Below are 16,779 nucleotides of genomic sequence, written 5' to 3' on the forward strand. Positions count from 1 at the left end.
AACACCTTATAAAATATAATAATAGCTACTATTTGCAGTAGCACACACATACCCCCAAAATAAGGCACTCGAAATACATCTAACAAAAGATGTGCAAGAATTGTGTGAAGAAACATTTTAATGCTATTAAAAGATATCAAAGATCTAAATAAATGGAGAGAGAGAACATTTTTTTTTCAAAAAACTATCCAATAAAGGAGTCAATTGTCTCAAATTTCTGTTTCTCAAGGAGCACCGCAGTGTTCTTGTACAATTTAAATGGAAAACAAACGCTCTAGAACTGTCAGTATACTAGCAAAGAAGAAAAATAAGGGCAAGGAGATTGTCTGAAATGGTATCTATGTTTAAAGTTAGGGTAGCTGAAACAGTGTGGTATTGGCTCAGTGAGAGACATACTGACCCACGGAACAGAACAGAGAACCGGAAACAGCCCCACACCTTTTTTGAATTTGAAATATGATACAGGTGGCCGTGCAGATTACTAGAAAAGGATTAACTGTTCCATAAGTGCTGTTGGGACCATTTGCTATCTAGATGGGAAAAAATGAAACTGGATCCCGACATCACACTGCACACAAAAATCAATTCCAGATGGATGTAAAGCCTTCAATGTGAAAGAAAAAGACTCAAACCTTAATAAAAAAATACTGGAGAGTACTTTTAAGACTTTGGAGGCAGAGAAGTTTACATTAAGCATTCACTATAGAAGAAAAATTGATATAATCAACTACTTTGAAATGAAGGATTTCTGTACATCAAAAGATAGTAAAAAGAAAATGAAGAACACGCCCCCACCTAAAGATATTTTTAGTACATATAAACAACAAATGATAATTACTCTTTGTATATTAAACATTCCTTCAAGTTGTCAATAAAAAGACAAAAAATGCAATAAAAAATACAGATACGCTATGAGTGGGTATTTCACAGAAGAGGAAGTATGAATGGTAAATAAGCATATAAAATATAGTCAATATCTTTTCTAATCAGGGAAATGTAAACTAAAAACATATGATATATATCTTGACAGAATTGTATTAATAAAAATCAATACATCTGAAAATACCAAGTACTGGAAAAGATTTAAATGCTGTATACGTGAGAGTGTAAGTTGGTACAATCACTTCGGAGAAAAATTTGACATTATCTTGTAAAGTTGAGAATGCACTAAACATACTCTACAAGCCAGAAATTCCACTCCCAGGCGTGTGTGTCTGTGTGTGTGTGTGTGTGTGTGTACCCTAGAGAACATCTATGTATGTAGGCTGGAAGACAGGTACTATTGTGTCCTTAATAGTGTTATTAAGACAAAAAAAACCTGGAAACAAATGTTCATTGTCAGGACTGGATAAATGTGTTATATACACACACAGTGGAATGTTAAATAACAAGGAAGATAAAGGTATTTAGCAACATATAACAAACTGGATGAATCCTGGAAAAAATTCTGAGTGCAAAATGCAAGTTGAAGAAGGTTGTATATTCACTATGGTACTTTTTTTTTTAAAAAAAGAAGATGTTGGGGGTAGGAGTTTATTAATTAATTAATTTATTTTTGGCTGTGTTGGGTCTTCGTTTCTGTACGAGGGCTTTCTCTAGTTGTGGCGAGCGGGGGCCACTCTTCATCGTGGTGCGCGGGCCTCTCACTATCACGGCCTCTCTTGTTGAGGAGCACAGGCTCCAGACGCGCAGGCTCAGTAGTTGTGGCTTATGGGCCCAGCCGCTCCACGGCACGTGGGATCCTCCCAGACCAGGGCTCAAACCCATGTCCCCTGCATTGGCAGGCAGATTCTCAACCACTGTGCCACCAGGGAAGCCCTATGGTACTATTTTTATAAGGTTCAAAAACAAGCCATGTACTGCTTAAAGGTACATATGTAAAGCATTTTTAAAAGGTGCAATGATAAACATAAGTTTCAGGATTTTCCTTATCACAGGTCAACCAATCAGGAGGACACACCTAGGTCGTTTCAAAGGTATTGGTTCTTAAGTGATGGTTCTCAGATGTGACTTTTATAATTATTTTATAACCAACATAGACACTGGCTACATTATTTTCTATTAATGAAGTATTTCGTGAAATATTTTAGGCACAAACCGAATCTTCCGGTGACCTGTTGGCCTTATTTCAAGTTTCAGACTTCACTTTTCCACTCTTATTTATCTTCATTTTCCCATTCTTATTTCCTCTGGGACTTTGGAGCATCTGAACAGTCACCAGCCAGATTATGAGACAGGCCTTCATGACTTTGTGAACTCTTTGGCCTGAAAAATAATCTCTCCTTCCCTTTAGTCAGGACCCCGTTCCCTGCCCAGCTCCCTGTGAATCTAAGACCCAAAGTTCCAGTTGACTCCTTGGAGAAACATCTTCTGAGCAGATCTCGTTAGGAGATGCTTGCATTATGCCCATGGCCTCTCCTCTTTCCTTCTCAGAAGGAAGATCGACCGTCACGAGGCTCACGGCCTGGAGCCGTCCTCAGAGCCCTTTTATAGGAATGTGGGCTTCTCAGGGCTTGTCTGAACCCAAAGATCTGGCCAAACAGGTGTGCGGGCCCGCCTGTGTGCTCGCCTCCGCTCCGGGGCGGGTGTGCGGGGCCCGCCTGTGTGCTCGCCTCTGCTCCGGGCAGCTTTATGAACCGGCTGCCTTTCTCTCTGCCTCCATTTTCGTTTCCTTAAATGAGTTGTGATCATATTAGCAGACTGAGGAGCCATCGGGATTCAGACTTAACAAAACCAGTTGGAAATGTAAACCAGAAACATCCACGGAAGCGTGTGGGGATGGACTGTGGAAGATTTCACGGTCAGTGTGAGCTGGTAGTTAAAGCTCGGGCTTTGGAATCACACCCACCCAAGTTACAGTGCTGACTCTGACTCTGGGTAAGTTAACTTGACGTCTCTGAAAGTAGTTTCCTCATCTGCAGAACGCTGGTCACAATTGCATTGACTTCTCAGAATCCATGGGACGCTTCCATGTGATTATGTTTAATAAGGAAGGTCCTGAGCACAGACTTGAAGAGGATAAGGCGCAGTGAACGGTAGAGGTTATCATGAAATATGCATGCCCCGTGACCTCTCTGTAAATCTGCACATTACTAACAAAAGAAAGGCAATGCTTTGTGGTTTCTGCACTGTCGAGATGCTAGTGGATCACAGGTTAGGTGTGAACAAACGTCCTCTCTCTCTTCGTCCCCTCCCCCCCCGATCCAACCTTGTCTTCCGAGGATCCTTGTTCTCTGCAGCACCTGGGCAGCCCCGCATTCATCCAGTGATGCGTTAGGTCTTTCACTGTCATTTCAAAATGCTTGTGTCGTGACATTAACCAGATATTTGCACACGCCGTTTAGGATAAGGGCAAAGCACAGTGGATACATCTTGGAATTTGAATTGGGTGAGCAAAGCTTTTTGCAGCTGGAACAGGGGGCCTCAGGAAGGTCGGAGCTTCAGGAAGAAGACCACCCTGGTTATTAGTTGTTTCAAAGGGTTCTTTCTGGAAAGTGGGATCTCGGACGAGCTGATTTAGTGCTTGGAAATTGTCTGCATGAGAAACACAAAATCCAGAGACACTGACTTTTATTATCTATTGATCAAGTATCTGTTTAGTTAATTAATTTAGTTGTACCTGCCGGCTGGCTTTGCAGGGCTGTGAAGAATGGGGAGGAATTTAAGAGTGGGAGTGGGTTTGAAGGTCATTAAAGGGGAAGGGGAAGTGGGACTGGTTAGACCCATTTTCATCTGTTGTCTCACTGCCCTGGGACCACTGTGGTTTGGGGTTTCTCTGCTACAGCACCCATATTGAGGCACCCTGCTCCCATCCCTCTTTTTATGGAATATCTTGCTTCACTTCCTTTATCAAAATTATGTCCATCCTTTGGCCCCTTCCTTCCAGGCATTTTGCTGGGTATCTAACCAGCTAATCTGTGATAAAGAAGTATGAGTGGTGCAATGAATGACCTGTCCTTCCCCCCATAATGTATTTTAAGGGAGGACTCAGAGAAGCCTTACTCTCAGGTCATGACTATCCCTCCTCGGACAGGTGCAGAAGAATTTTTAGTGGGAGGATGGGTGGTGGTGGTAACTTCTGGGAGGTCCCTCAGATCACACCCCATATTTGGCACATGCAGGGGACGACGGGCAACAGAGGCTCTGGAGGTGGGTTCACACAGTCAAGTGGGTCTCATGGTCCTGGGCCTGGAATTGAGGACTGGCTGTCCTCACCATGTGCTCCAGCCACGTGGTGACCTCTGTGGGGCTGCAGCCATGGACTCTGAAGAGTCCCCTTAGGGTCCGGGGAGCTAGAGGTAGGAAGAGTCCCTGGAGAGGCTCCGTTTCCTCCCAGGCCTTTCCCGGACTCAGCCCTGCCCTGGCCATGGCCCCAGTGCCATGGCTGCTGGAGGAGGATGTCCCTGATGTCCCTGGGTGTGACAGGCTGCGGGGTTGTGGGATGGGGACAGAAGCCCCTGAAAGGACCTCCTGCAGCTCCCTGACTCCTGTTGGTAATTCCCACACAGAGTGCAGGGAGCTGCAGGTCAGCAGTCACGTGAGGGAGGCCTTCCCGCTCCCGCCCAGCCCATCTCAGCAGGTGTGTGGGTGCAGAGCTGCTTCTCAAAGGGGCTGCCCCGCAGTCCCCAGCCCCAGGCCCAGGGAACCCTTTGGGGCAGGAAAGGTGAGAGGGGCTGAGCCTGGCTGGATGTCCAGGCCTGGAAGAACCAGGTCCCTCCTTCCCAGTGGAAAAAAAATTAGGGGATTACTGAAGTACCACAGAAAACCCAGCATAATTTTATTTCCAAATTTGGTGTTTCTATTAAAAAACCAAACCAAACCCACTGAGGTTACTCCTTGGTGGACGTGCCGGTGAAGGTGGATTAACGCTCTTAGTCATCCCTTCCCTTGAGTGCCCTGCGATTTCCTCAGGTCGGGTCCTCAGCTCTGCTCCTGCTTCCAGCCCGGGGCACGGGGCCTCAGGGCTTGACCTTGACGAGACCCGTGCCTCCTGAATCCCTCACTATGGCCCCAAACCCCAAGGCTCCCCATCCCTGAGCGTCTGAGGAGGTCAGAGGGTGGAAACTTTATTGACTCACCGTGGGACTTTCCAGTTGGGAAGCCAGGCTCTTCTTCCCGTATATTACAATAATAAAAAATAATTACTGTTGTGATTGAGTTTTTGTGCTAACCACGCTGGTTCCAGACATCTACATTAAACTAAGCTGTAGAACCTCTTGTAAAGATTTTTCCAGAGCTGCAAAGCTCTGAAAAAACTAGGAAATGTCCAACAGCTGCTGCAGCCACGAAAATATTACAGGAATGAAGACATTTCAAATAAGAGAAATGGCTGATTTCATTAACGGCCTTAATGAAGAGTAGTTTCTTTTGGCTAATGTTACAGAAGTGAGGAATGAGCCATTAGTTAAAACTATGAAGGTAAAGACCCTTCATTAATCAAGTAGGAGACTGGAGAAGGGGGAGAGAGGGTTGGTCCCGAGCTGGGAGATTACATTCAAATTCAGCCTGAAAGGCATGCTGTTTCTGAGTATCCGGTTTAGTATCATGGAAAGTAAGAAACTTTATCATTACCCGACACTTGTAGCAGTAAATAGGTATGGTGGTCCTATCTTAGAGTAGAATATTTAATTAAATGGGAAACGAATGACCTTTTTTAAAAAGAGCACAAACTTGTAGCATTTGTAGAAGTGTCTTTGCCTCTCTTGCTCTGTGCGCTCACAGGTCACCAGGCCCGTGTGTCCTAGGCAGGACAGAAGGCGTCTTAGCTGACCCGGCCACCCCTCCCCCACTGTGGACTCCTTTCACCTTCCCGGGTTATCCTTCTCCTGCATCCTGTGAGATTATCTCAGAGGACACAAATCAGGGTTCTCTGGAGGAACAGAACCAACAGGGTGTATATGAGAGAGAGAGAGAGATTCGGGGTTGGCAAGTCTAAAGTCTGTAGGATAGACCAGCAGACTGGAAATTCAGGCAGAGTTCTTATGCTGTAGCCTGGAGGCAGAATTCCTTCATTTTAGGGAAAACTCTGTTTCTGTTCTTAAGGTTTTCAACTGATTGTACGAGGCCCACCCTCATTATGGAGGATAATCTACTTAAAGTCACCAGATGTTGACCATATCTACACAATACCTTCACAGCAACATCTAGACTAGTGTTCTACCAAACAACTGGATACCATAGACCAGTCAAGATGACACATAAAATTAACCATCACACCTCATATCCGTCTCGAGAACATTCCAGAACTCTTTTGAATTCCCAAGGGAATCAGGTCCCCACAGCCACACTTGGTTGAGCACTGTGGAGAGCCGGGGGTGGGGGGGCGGATCGTGGTAAAAGGTGGGTTAGTGGAATAGCGTTATTAATACTATTTCCCAGAGGCAGAAATGGAAATGTCATTTTCCTGTGTTCAAATTTTAATAAAATATCCAAACTATAAACACTGAGAGGATACGACACGGATTATTTAGGGTTTAAAGGATATTGCCATTTAAAATCAGGCAGCAGGTTGCTACAGCTGTGAAACCAGGTTATGAAAGTGTGAGACTCTGCCTGTCCTTTGTTCACTCAGCCACACCATTCACACCGGGTGGCTAGACGTGTGTGTGGCTGGAGAGACAGGCCTCCTGCTGCCCCTGGGCGTGGTGAGGCCAGGGTGCCACCTGCGCTGCAGCCGAAGGGGATCTATTTGTGGAAGGCGAGCTTTTTAAGGCTCTCCGGACTCTGTGTTTTGCAAAGCGCCAGCCAGTCCTGGAGAGATGGGCTCCTCGGCCCCAGAGCCACAGTCGTCCTGTTGCTTCTGTCTGCAGAGCCCCAGCTTTGCTCCACCCTTCTTGCCCTTGCTGCCATCTCTAATAGGGACATTCATGGCTTCCTGACTTCCGGATTCTTGGTCTCCAAATCCAGGAGAAATGATTTCTGGGATTCCTTGTTTCTTTTTTGGGGACAGGGTGACTGCGACTCTCTGTCTACGGAAACGTCCTCTTCCTTCCAGGGTGAGTGCTAACCCTTGTCTTCAGTTAAGCTCTCCTGGGCCCCTGTAGCCAGGGCTGACCTCCCCTGCCTCTCATCTCCTTATTCTTTCCATCATTCATTTAAAAACTGTCTGATCTGGCTGTTGTTGATTTTTAGGTCCAGATTTTGTCTCTTCAACAAGGTTGGAAACTCTTTGAAAGCTTAGCTCCAGTGTCATAAAACCTGCCCTGTACTGCACCCCGCTCTCCTGCAAACACACCCCCTCCCCACCTCAAACACACAAACAGCTACACCCACCCAGGCATGTACACACACACACACACACACACACACTGTTCCCGGATAGAGCAGAGATATAAGAAATACCTATGAGTGACGCTGATGACTTAAACCGCTTCACAAACTGGCATAAAATTTGACATATAATGACCGTTTTTACAGAAAAGAAGTTCACTTCAGAGCGTTATTTTATGTAGTTTTACCACATTAAAATTGCATTTATTGAGCAATTACTATGTGCTAAAGACTATCCTTTATGTACGCTGTCTTGTTAAACCTCACAACAGCCCTGCAAAGTAAGAATTCATATGCACATTATTTAAATGGCCAATTGTGACTTACCATGCTTAAATAATTTGCTCAAGGTCATGCAGCTAATAAATGGTGGGATTGGGGGGTTTATACTTATTTGCAGCAACCAAACCATATCTGTGTACAAAGTACAGTGTTGGCAAGGGGAGGAAACCATGAGAGATTCCCTTCACTGTGATATACTTCCATGTGGGATGGTAGGAAAAGGCAAGTCTGGGATCAAATGGTTTGGCCCACATATGCATTGGAGGTTATATAAGCCTAGGCAAAATCTTAAAGTCATATGAGTCTAGAGGTTTAGATTTCTTAGTCCACAAAATGGGGGTGAAACTAATTTTCCTACCCTGTAAATGGCATCAACATTGCAAAGTACTGACTATAGTTCCAGGGTTTACTTAGAATCATCTTCTATTTGCTTTCGTGGAGCATTCTTGACTTTACAATCTACCCAAGATGTAAATTCTACATGAGATCTGGCATTTGTCTCTGGACACTTTTTGCATCAAACAAACATCTTGCCTTTCAGAGGCTGAAATCCAAAGATAGATGAATCATAGGAAAGTCAGTCCGACTGCTTTTCAGTTTTCTTCTCAATTCTTATTGTAACCACCTCTACATCATACAGAGATCACTTCTGGTCTATTATTGTCATTTTCGATTTTAGTATATGATTTTGTTTTTCATTTATATTTTTATTAGGAAGTAATTTTTCTTCATGCAGTGCCACTTCTGAGGCAGTACACATTTGAACTGGCAAAGTTTGTCATACTGACATTAGCATAGTAAGTAGAAAAAGTCATTCCTAGTTTATCCTTGATTGGTCAACAATAAATTGACGTACCAATGCAAACAGAGAATGGAGAAGGGGGTGCAGAGAGAGGAAGTGGACGGGCATTTTAGAATTCATCAGGATATGAATACTAGAGTCTCTTTCCCTCTCTCTCTCTCTCTCTCTCTCTCTCTTCATAACAACAACAAGAAGCACTTTTGGGGGGAAGAGTTCTTAAAGGTGTACTGCACATATGAGAGACTCATGTTTATTTTTTCTTCTAAAAATGGACCACTAAAATCATCATCAAATGGGGTACAGACTATTGCTGAACCAGACTGTTCAAGTGTCTGCCCACCCTGATCCCCTCACCCCACCCTGGTTGAATCCATCACCAACCACCACGATCAGAGCATCCCCTACTCCTCCCAACCCCCCCGACTCCCATCTCTCTGTCCATCCCGTACCTGACCTGCCAGGGTATCATGGGTGAGCCTCAGAGGGGCCCACCGGCAACTATGGACACTAAGGCTGTTCTAAGAAGGAGTGTGTCATGGTGGGAGAAGTGTGACTCCAGATTGCCAACTCGTCCTGGTTTGCCTGAAACTTTCCCACTTGTAGCACTGAAAGTCCTGTGTCCGGGGAAACCCCCCTCAGTCCTGTGCAAACAGCTGGTCACCCTATACCATAATCTCTGTCCATTGGAGCAGGCCCTACCCCATGTCCAAGAGATATACATTTTTAACTAGAATGGACTCAAAATTTGACTGTGTTGGTTCTCAGATGAAATTATGAGCCTAAAGGTTTTCTGAAGTCGCTATTTTTTGTCTTACAAATCTTCTATGGTCTTATTAAACCAAAGTGATGTAAGAAAGTAATGTTTTTGAGTTGTGCCTCGCCCCTACTACTGTGCTGGGCTTTTTCTTAAGAACCTGCATTAGTCCTAATGATACTTCCTTTTTCCTTCCCTTATGCATTTGGAATGACAGGTACTTCTACGTCTCTATTGCCTCTGCTCAAAGACATTCCTTGTATGTGTTTCAGGGATAACATTTAAAAATAAAGCTTAGCTTCTCTTTAGAGCAGCTCTGGTAGAACCCGACTCACGTTTGTATTGACCGATGGCTCTCCTAGAGCAGCTGTGAAACCCCATTCTCTAACCCTCAGTCGTTTTCTTTAGCCTTCCAGCGGGGTGATTTCCAGGTGCCACCAGATCAGCACCCAGTCGGGGCCGCTCAGGATGCTTTTCTGTATTAACAGCTCCAATCACGCACACACAGTGTCTCGCCCTGTCCCTCCACCGTGCGCTCACCCTGAGACCAGGATGTGCTGCTGCTCCTTGCCTGATAATCACCTGTAGCCCTTCAGAACCACCCCTCCGTGATCTCACGCAGCCTCCCTGGAGAATGAGGGCACACACGGAATATCTCTTTGTGAGTCACAACCAGTGATCCTAAGCAAGTCACTTAATCTCTCGGGGTCTCAACCTATTTTAAATAGAGGATTAAAGTACCCAATGCGTAAAATTGCTAGAACATTAAATGACAAAATGTTCATTATGAAAGCACACTGTAAACTCTGAATCGCATACCAATATAATACATGACTATGCTTATTGGATTTAGTTGCCATATAGGATAAAAATAGACTACCATCTGGCTTAGTAAGGATTTAGTGTTGACCTGAGGGGAGGCAAGACCCCAATAACTTCTGGAGGCTCTGCTCTTATATTTTGAAATAAGAGTAGATGCATTTAGGAAAAGGAAATAGTGAACAGACTCACTGTTTTATAACAGTAACAAATGTGCATTGAGTTAGCCTCCCATGCTGGGTCGGTTGGTCAGGTGGGTCGTTAGGTTACAAACAGGAGGGAATGGTGTATCAACTCAACTATGGTGGTACAAAGACCCCTCACAAGAAGTCCACAGCCAGGTCCTTGCTTACTTCAATGTGCACCTAGCCTAGGGCACAGTAAAGGCAGGGATGGAGGGTGAGGGGATGCAGTGGGATACGAGGCAGCCCTCCATTTCCAAGGAGACCTGAGAGCCAGGAAAGAGCTAGCAGATGCTTCACGAGGAGCTCTGAGTAGGAATTTGCAGGACATCTAAAAGCAAAAATATTTGGTGAGATCCACTCAGGATGGGGGTTCTTGCAAATCTGACAGGGGTCTCCTGTGGAGTCCCAAGCACCTTTATTCAGATGCAAATGGGGAAAACCCCCAATCACACTGCTCTCTTTGGGTTTTCAATTACTACTAAATACAGGGTACTGTATTCTGTAAAGTGTTAGTGACACAACTATCTGAGTAAATCACTCAAATTTTGTTTTAAGTACTGCCCTACATGGGGTTAGGGTCTAATTCTCCTGCCTTCATGGTAAAATTCTCTGTACACCATCCAACTTTAACTAACCACTAGTAGGAACACTGTGTTAGGAATACTTTAAGTTCCAAGCAACAGAACGTCTGACTAAAAGTGACTTCAACCCTAAAGTGGTTTAATTGTCTCACATAATAAGTTTGAAGGTGAGGGTCCAGGTTTGGTGCAGAAGTTCATAAAATGTCATCAGGATGCAGACTCATCCTTCCAGTCCTCGGGGTATCAGCTTTTTATCCGCAGGCTTGTACCCACAAAATAGCTGTCACTGAACCGACATCATATCTTTGCAAAGGTACGTTTAATTTAGAAAGGAAAAAAAAGCCTGATTAAAAAAGGGATTTCCTTTTACAACAAAGGCAAGTATTTCCTGGACGACCCCCTAGCAGCTCCCTCAAACCATCTCATGACCAGATCTGGGTCAAATAGCCACCCCTGGTTGCAAAGCAGTCTGGGAAAACAGGTATGTGGCAAAGATGAAAGCTTGTCGTAATTGGCCTAAACCCATCATGAATCATTGTCTGGGGCTGATCAGATTGCCACCCTGAATACAATCAGGGTTTTGTTAGCAAGGAAGAAGGATGGGATAAATACTGGTAGACAGAAGATTTTACCACAACTGAATAAAGCAACTCTAAGGTTTTAAATTCCAGTGGTGATGTAATCACCTTTATTTTGCTACAAGTAAACTGTCTGTCTTAAGACCCAATGACAGTTGTGATGGATTTTAATATGTATGACTTAACAATAGAATTTGAAACAAAAGTAGAAGACATTGGACTGGTGTTATGAACCAACAATAATCAGACTGAAGGGGAATTTACTAGTCTATGTATCAACTATCTCTATATATTCAGAGCCATGAACAAGATCTTGCAAATGAGTCCAAATGAATTATTCATATACATTTCAACTTCAGTTATTTATTCTTATAAGACGAATGCAATGATAAATTTCAGTGAAATATTTTTGAGGAACAAGATAGGTAGTGAATTTCTGTGTGGAGATTTATAAATATTGGCACAAGACGGAAGGAACATTTCCATTAAAGCAAATGGCTTATAAACTGTGTCAGTGAGTAGCTGATCTCATAGGTTAAGTGCTATTGGGAAATCAGCCCCAAAGAACCTAAAGCAGGTGCTCATTCAGATTGTGAGTTTCAATCATGGGATAAATTCTCAAGTTTACTTCCTGTATGGAGACGAGACACCTTGAAAAAGTCACATCTGCTCCTGGTTACATTGAGTGCCAAGAAAGAAAAAAAACTTAGCAAAAGGCATCACCATTATTGGAAATACCTCTGAGCAATTCTTACTTTCCCTTTGCTTTACTTTCTCTATTAATTTTTATCCTTCTTGCCGTGGTGTATGCAGCTGTTAAACCATCTCCCATCCTGTCTGATGCAGGAAGTAGGGTATAAACAAACACATCCAATCAACCGAACTCAAAACTTATAGTCCACCTGTGTTCAGTGACATTGCAAATATAAAGAAAAGTCTCCCCACCCTTGTACAGGCCGTTTAAACCTTTGTGAAAGTTGTTCTTTGCATATGTGAAGCATCCCTCAAAAAGCAATGAGAAATACAAGTATATACATTTCAGAGTTCCACATCCAGAATGGCAATATGAGTTGCTATGTGGGCCTGTTGCTCTGCGAAACAAGCATAACCGAAGAAAACGATAAAGAACAACAAAAATCATTCAGACTCGCTGGAAGTTGTCCTGAGGGAACACAGCAGATCAAGAAAATTTACTCAGGAAAATCTGCCTAACATCTGTAAGGACAGTGAGAGTCTTTGGCATTTGAACCATGGCTTCTTCTTTCTCTCACCTTCTTTAAAAGACATAAAATTATATAAAGTAATAATTTTGCAATATGATTTTGGATTTCTCATATATTATATATGTGTAATATGCTTAACAGTAATAGTACCAAAAAAAGGGGGAAAGAATATAGCTATATAGGAGTAATGTTTCTGTCTCTCACTGGAATTAAGCTAGTATAAATCTGAAATAGATTCTAAGTTAAGACATAAAAACACTAAAGTAACCACTAAGAAAAGAATTTTTAAAATATAGGGAAAATCATTCAAGGAACAAAAATGTCACACTTGGCAATATTTAATTAATGCCAAGGAAAGCAGGAAGGAGGAATAGTGGAACAGAAAGGTCATATATGGAACATAGTGAAAAAAGTTAAATGTCAGATGTAAACACCTATATCAATAATAACATTAAATATGAATGGATTTTGATTGGATCACAATCCAATCAAGAGGCAGAAATTGTCAGACTGGATAAAGATACAAGATTCAAGTGAATGCTGTCTACAGGAGCTACCTAAAGTGTCTTGAATCTAAAGTACTCAAAGATGTAAATAGGTTGAAAGTAAAAGGATGGAAAAGATATACCATACAAACAACAACTATAAGAAAGCTGCAGTGAACTTACTGATATCAGGCAAAATAGACTTTAAAACGAAAACATGTATTAGAGATAGAGAGGAACATTTTATAATGATAAAAGCATCAATTCATCTGGAAGATAAAACAATTACAAATATATATGCATTTAATAAACAGAGCTGCAAAGTACATGAAGCAAAACCTGACAGAATTAAAGGAAGAAATATACCATTCAACAATAACAGTTGGAGACATTCATACCCAACTCTCCATAATGGATATAGAACAACTAGGCAAAAAATCAACAAGGAAATAGAAGACTTTAGTAGCACTGTAAACTAACGAGACCTAATGGACATCTATAGAACATTCCATGCAACAGCAGAATATACATTTTTTTGAAGCGTACATGGAAACTTCTTGAAAATTGACAATATGCTACTCTGCAAAACAAGCCTAAATGAATTTAAAATGATTGAAATAATGCAAAGTATGTTTAATGAACACAATGGAAAGAAATTAGGGGTCAATAACAGAAAGAAATTTAGGAAATTCACGAATATGTGGAAATTAAATAAATACTCCTTAATAACCAGTAAGTCTAGAGGAAATCATAAGGAAAATTAGAAAACACTTTAAGATGAATAAAAATGAGGACACAACATACCAGAACTTATGGACTGCAGCTAAAGTAGTGCTTAGAGGGGAATGTATAGCTGTAAGTGCCAATAATAATATAGAAGAAAGATCTCAAATTAACAACCTAACCCTCCACCTTAAGGCACCAGTAAAACAATAGCAATCTAAAGATTAGGGTGGAAATTAGCAAAGTAGAGAATAGAAAACAATGGAGAAAAATCAATGAAACCAAAAGTTGGTTCTTTGAAAAGATAAAATTGACAAACTTGAGCTAGAAAAGTACGTGTATTTCAAGAAAATGAAATCAACGTTTACCTTATAATCTAGAGTCATCTCCCTGAAAATTCGGTTTTCTAGATAAGATAGAGTATAGAATGTAAAGTTGAAGGTCACAGCATAAATAATAAATGCCTGATATGGAAAGCATTTAACTGGCTTATATAATAGCTTCCTGTGCAACAGGACTCTTTCTTTCTTTCTTTTTTTTTTTTGCGGTACGCGGGCCTCTCACTGTCGTGGCCTCTCCCGTTGTGGAGCACAGGCTCCGGACGCGCAGGCTCAGCGGCCATGGCTCACGGGCCCAGCCGCTCTGCGGCACGTGGGATCTTCCCGGACCGGGGCACGAACCCGTGTCCTCTGCATCGGCAGGTGGACTCCTAACCACTGCGCCACCAGGGAAGCCCAGGACTCTTTCTTAACAGGGCTCAGAACTGATGCCAGGTCGGCAAATCCTGTCGCCCCTCTAAGAGGAGGCACTGGGTCCAGTCAAGCCCTCCCACGTGGTCACTGCTACTGTGGACCTTCCCACAGGGTCTGCACAGCCCAGGACACAGCTGCACCAGCCCCCTAGACCCACACCCTCCTCTCAGAGGGCCCCTTTGCCATTTATTTCCTCGGTCAGTGTCACTGCTCCAGTTGCCCTGGTGGGATGCAACACACCTTTTCTATATGTTATACTCTGGGGTAGGTTTGCAGTAAGAACATGAATGAAGTACAGTAAAGGGTGAACAATACCCACAGTGTGTTCGGCTAAATGCCATGCTTCTCGGGATGCCAGATGTAGCAAGAAAAAACCCCAAAAGAAGCCCAGTTAAACTAGAATTTCAGATAACCAAGTAATTTCTTGGTGTAAGTATGTCCCATGCCATATGTGGAAAATATTTATACTAAAAAATTATTGTTTATGCAATATTCATATTTAACAGGGAATCCTGCATTTTATCTGGCAACCCTACATTCTCTGGAAAGGAAAAAATCCAGGAGATGCCTTACAAGGTGAGTTGGTATTGGGTGGGGGCCGGGGGGCTACATCTCTCTACAAATAATTTATTTTTTATTGAGGTAGAGTTGTTTTACAACGTTGTGTTAGTTTCTACTGCACATCGAAGTGAAGCAAAGTTCCCTGTGCTCTACAGTAGGTTCTCATTAGTTATCTATTTTATACGTATTAGTGTATAGATGTCAATCCCAATCTCCCGGTTCACCCCACCACCCCACCCACCTTGGTGTCCATACGTCTGTTCTCTACATCTGTGTCTCTATTTCTGCCCTGCAAACCAGTTCATCTGTACCATTTTTCTAGGTTCCACATACATGCGTTCATATGTGATATTTGTTTTTCTCTTTCTGACTTACTTCACTCAATATGACAGTCTGTAGGTCCATCCACATCTCTACAAATGACCCAATTTCATTCCTTTTTATGGCTGAGTAATATTCCATTGTATATATGTATACCACATCTTCTTTATCCATTCGTCTTTCGTTGGACATTTAGGTTGCTTCCATGACCTGGCTATTTCTACAAAGAATGTTTTTACTGATGGGACTATGTTCAGCCTCCCAGGGACAAGCAGGACCAGAGGTGAGATTGTGGATTCAGTGGCTCTGAAGCAGTGGAAGGAGTGACACAGGCCTCTGTGCAAGGTGGTTTGCCGTGTGCAATCCTGATTTTGGACCAAAATCCCACCTATGTGAGAGTTCAGCACTCTTCTATCTACCTGTCCTGAAGAACTATCTAATATTTCCAAGGTATTTTAATTCATCACAAATCCTCTACACTGGCCACATGCTGGTCATGAGGAGAATTTCTTTGACTTTGAGTGCCCAGGATTGAGCTATGATAAAGTGATATTCATAAAAGCACACTTCTGTGTTCATGTGTAAACTTTTATATACTGTCTTCTATGCTTACTCTGACTAAGACCTGTGTAATAGTAATATCAGACGATTGTAATACCTCTGAAGAAATGGAGACAGCATCCCTAAAAATTGAGTTTGATCATACAATATGTTGTGGTTCAGTGTCCCATGACGGCTGTAGTTAGAACTCCAAGTTTTGCTCTATTATGCAGACAGTAAAAGACATCTGGCTTATGTGGGAACAGGAGGAGGGGAGAAGAAGGGAGAAAAGAGAAAAAAGGGAGAGAGATAGTACACAACAAAAAGAGACAAAGAGACATAGAGAAAAGGATGCCCAATGCCTAATTTCTCATCAGGTATAATGAACTTTTCTTTAACAATTAAGATTTTAGTCTTTTTAGACTTGGAAAATCTTTGAAAAAAATCAAATCATCTTAGGAGCACAAGTAGAAGCACCATGGAATTCAAATGGCCAAGCCAGAGTGGTTTTTTTTTTTTTAATTTATTTTATTTATTTATTTTTGGCTGTGTTGGGTCTTCGTTGTTGCACACGGGCTTTCTCTAGTTGTGGCGAGCGGGAGCTGCTCTTCGTTGCGGTGCACTGCCTTCTCATTGCTTCTCTTGTTGCGGAGCACGGGCTCTAGTCGCCCGGGCTTCAGTAGTTGTGGCACACGGGCTCAGCAGTTGTGGCTCGCGGGCTCTAGAGTGCAGGCTCAGCAGTTGTGGTGCACGGGCTTAGTTGCTCCGCGGCATGTGGGATCTTCCCGGACCAGGGCTCGAACCCGTGTCCTCTGCGTTGGCAGGCAGATTCTTAACCACTGCGCCACCAGGGAAGTCCCCAGAGTGGTTTTGATACAGTGATTCTCTCTCTAGAGTTGATATA

At 42.8% G+C, this 16,779-nt stretch overlaps 1 long non-coding RNA gene across 1 annotated transcript; it reads left to right on the forward strand.

Moving 5' to 3' along the window:
- Positions 1-2,573: 2,573 nt before the first annotated feature.
- On the forward strand, positions 2,574-16,462 carry LOC113607089 (uncharacterized). The gene is made up of 3 exons (XR_003427803.1): positions 2,574-2,877; positions 14,960-15,029; positions 15,532-16,462. It is a non-coding gene; the product is annotated as an uncharacterized LOC113607089 (long non-coding RNA).
- The last annotated feature ends 317 nt before the right edge of the window (positions 16,463-16,779 follow it).

Source organism: Aethalodelphis obliquidens, unplaced genomic scaffold (assembly GCF_003676395.1).
Source record: "Aethalodelphis obliquidens isolate GAN/ISIS:26980383/991018 unplaced genomic scaffold, ASM367639v1 scaffold3, whole genome shotgun sequence".
Taxonomy (NCBI): Eukaryota; Metazoa; Chordata; class Mammalia; order Artiodactyla; family Delphinidae; genus Aethalodelphis; species Aethalodelphis obliquidens.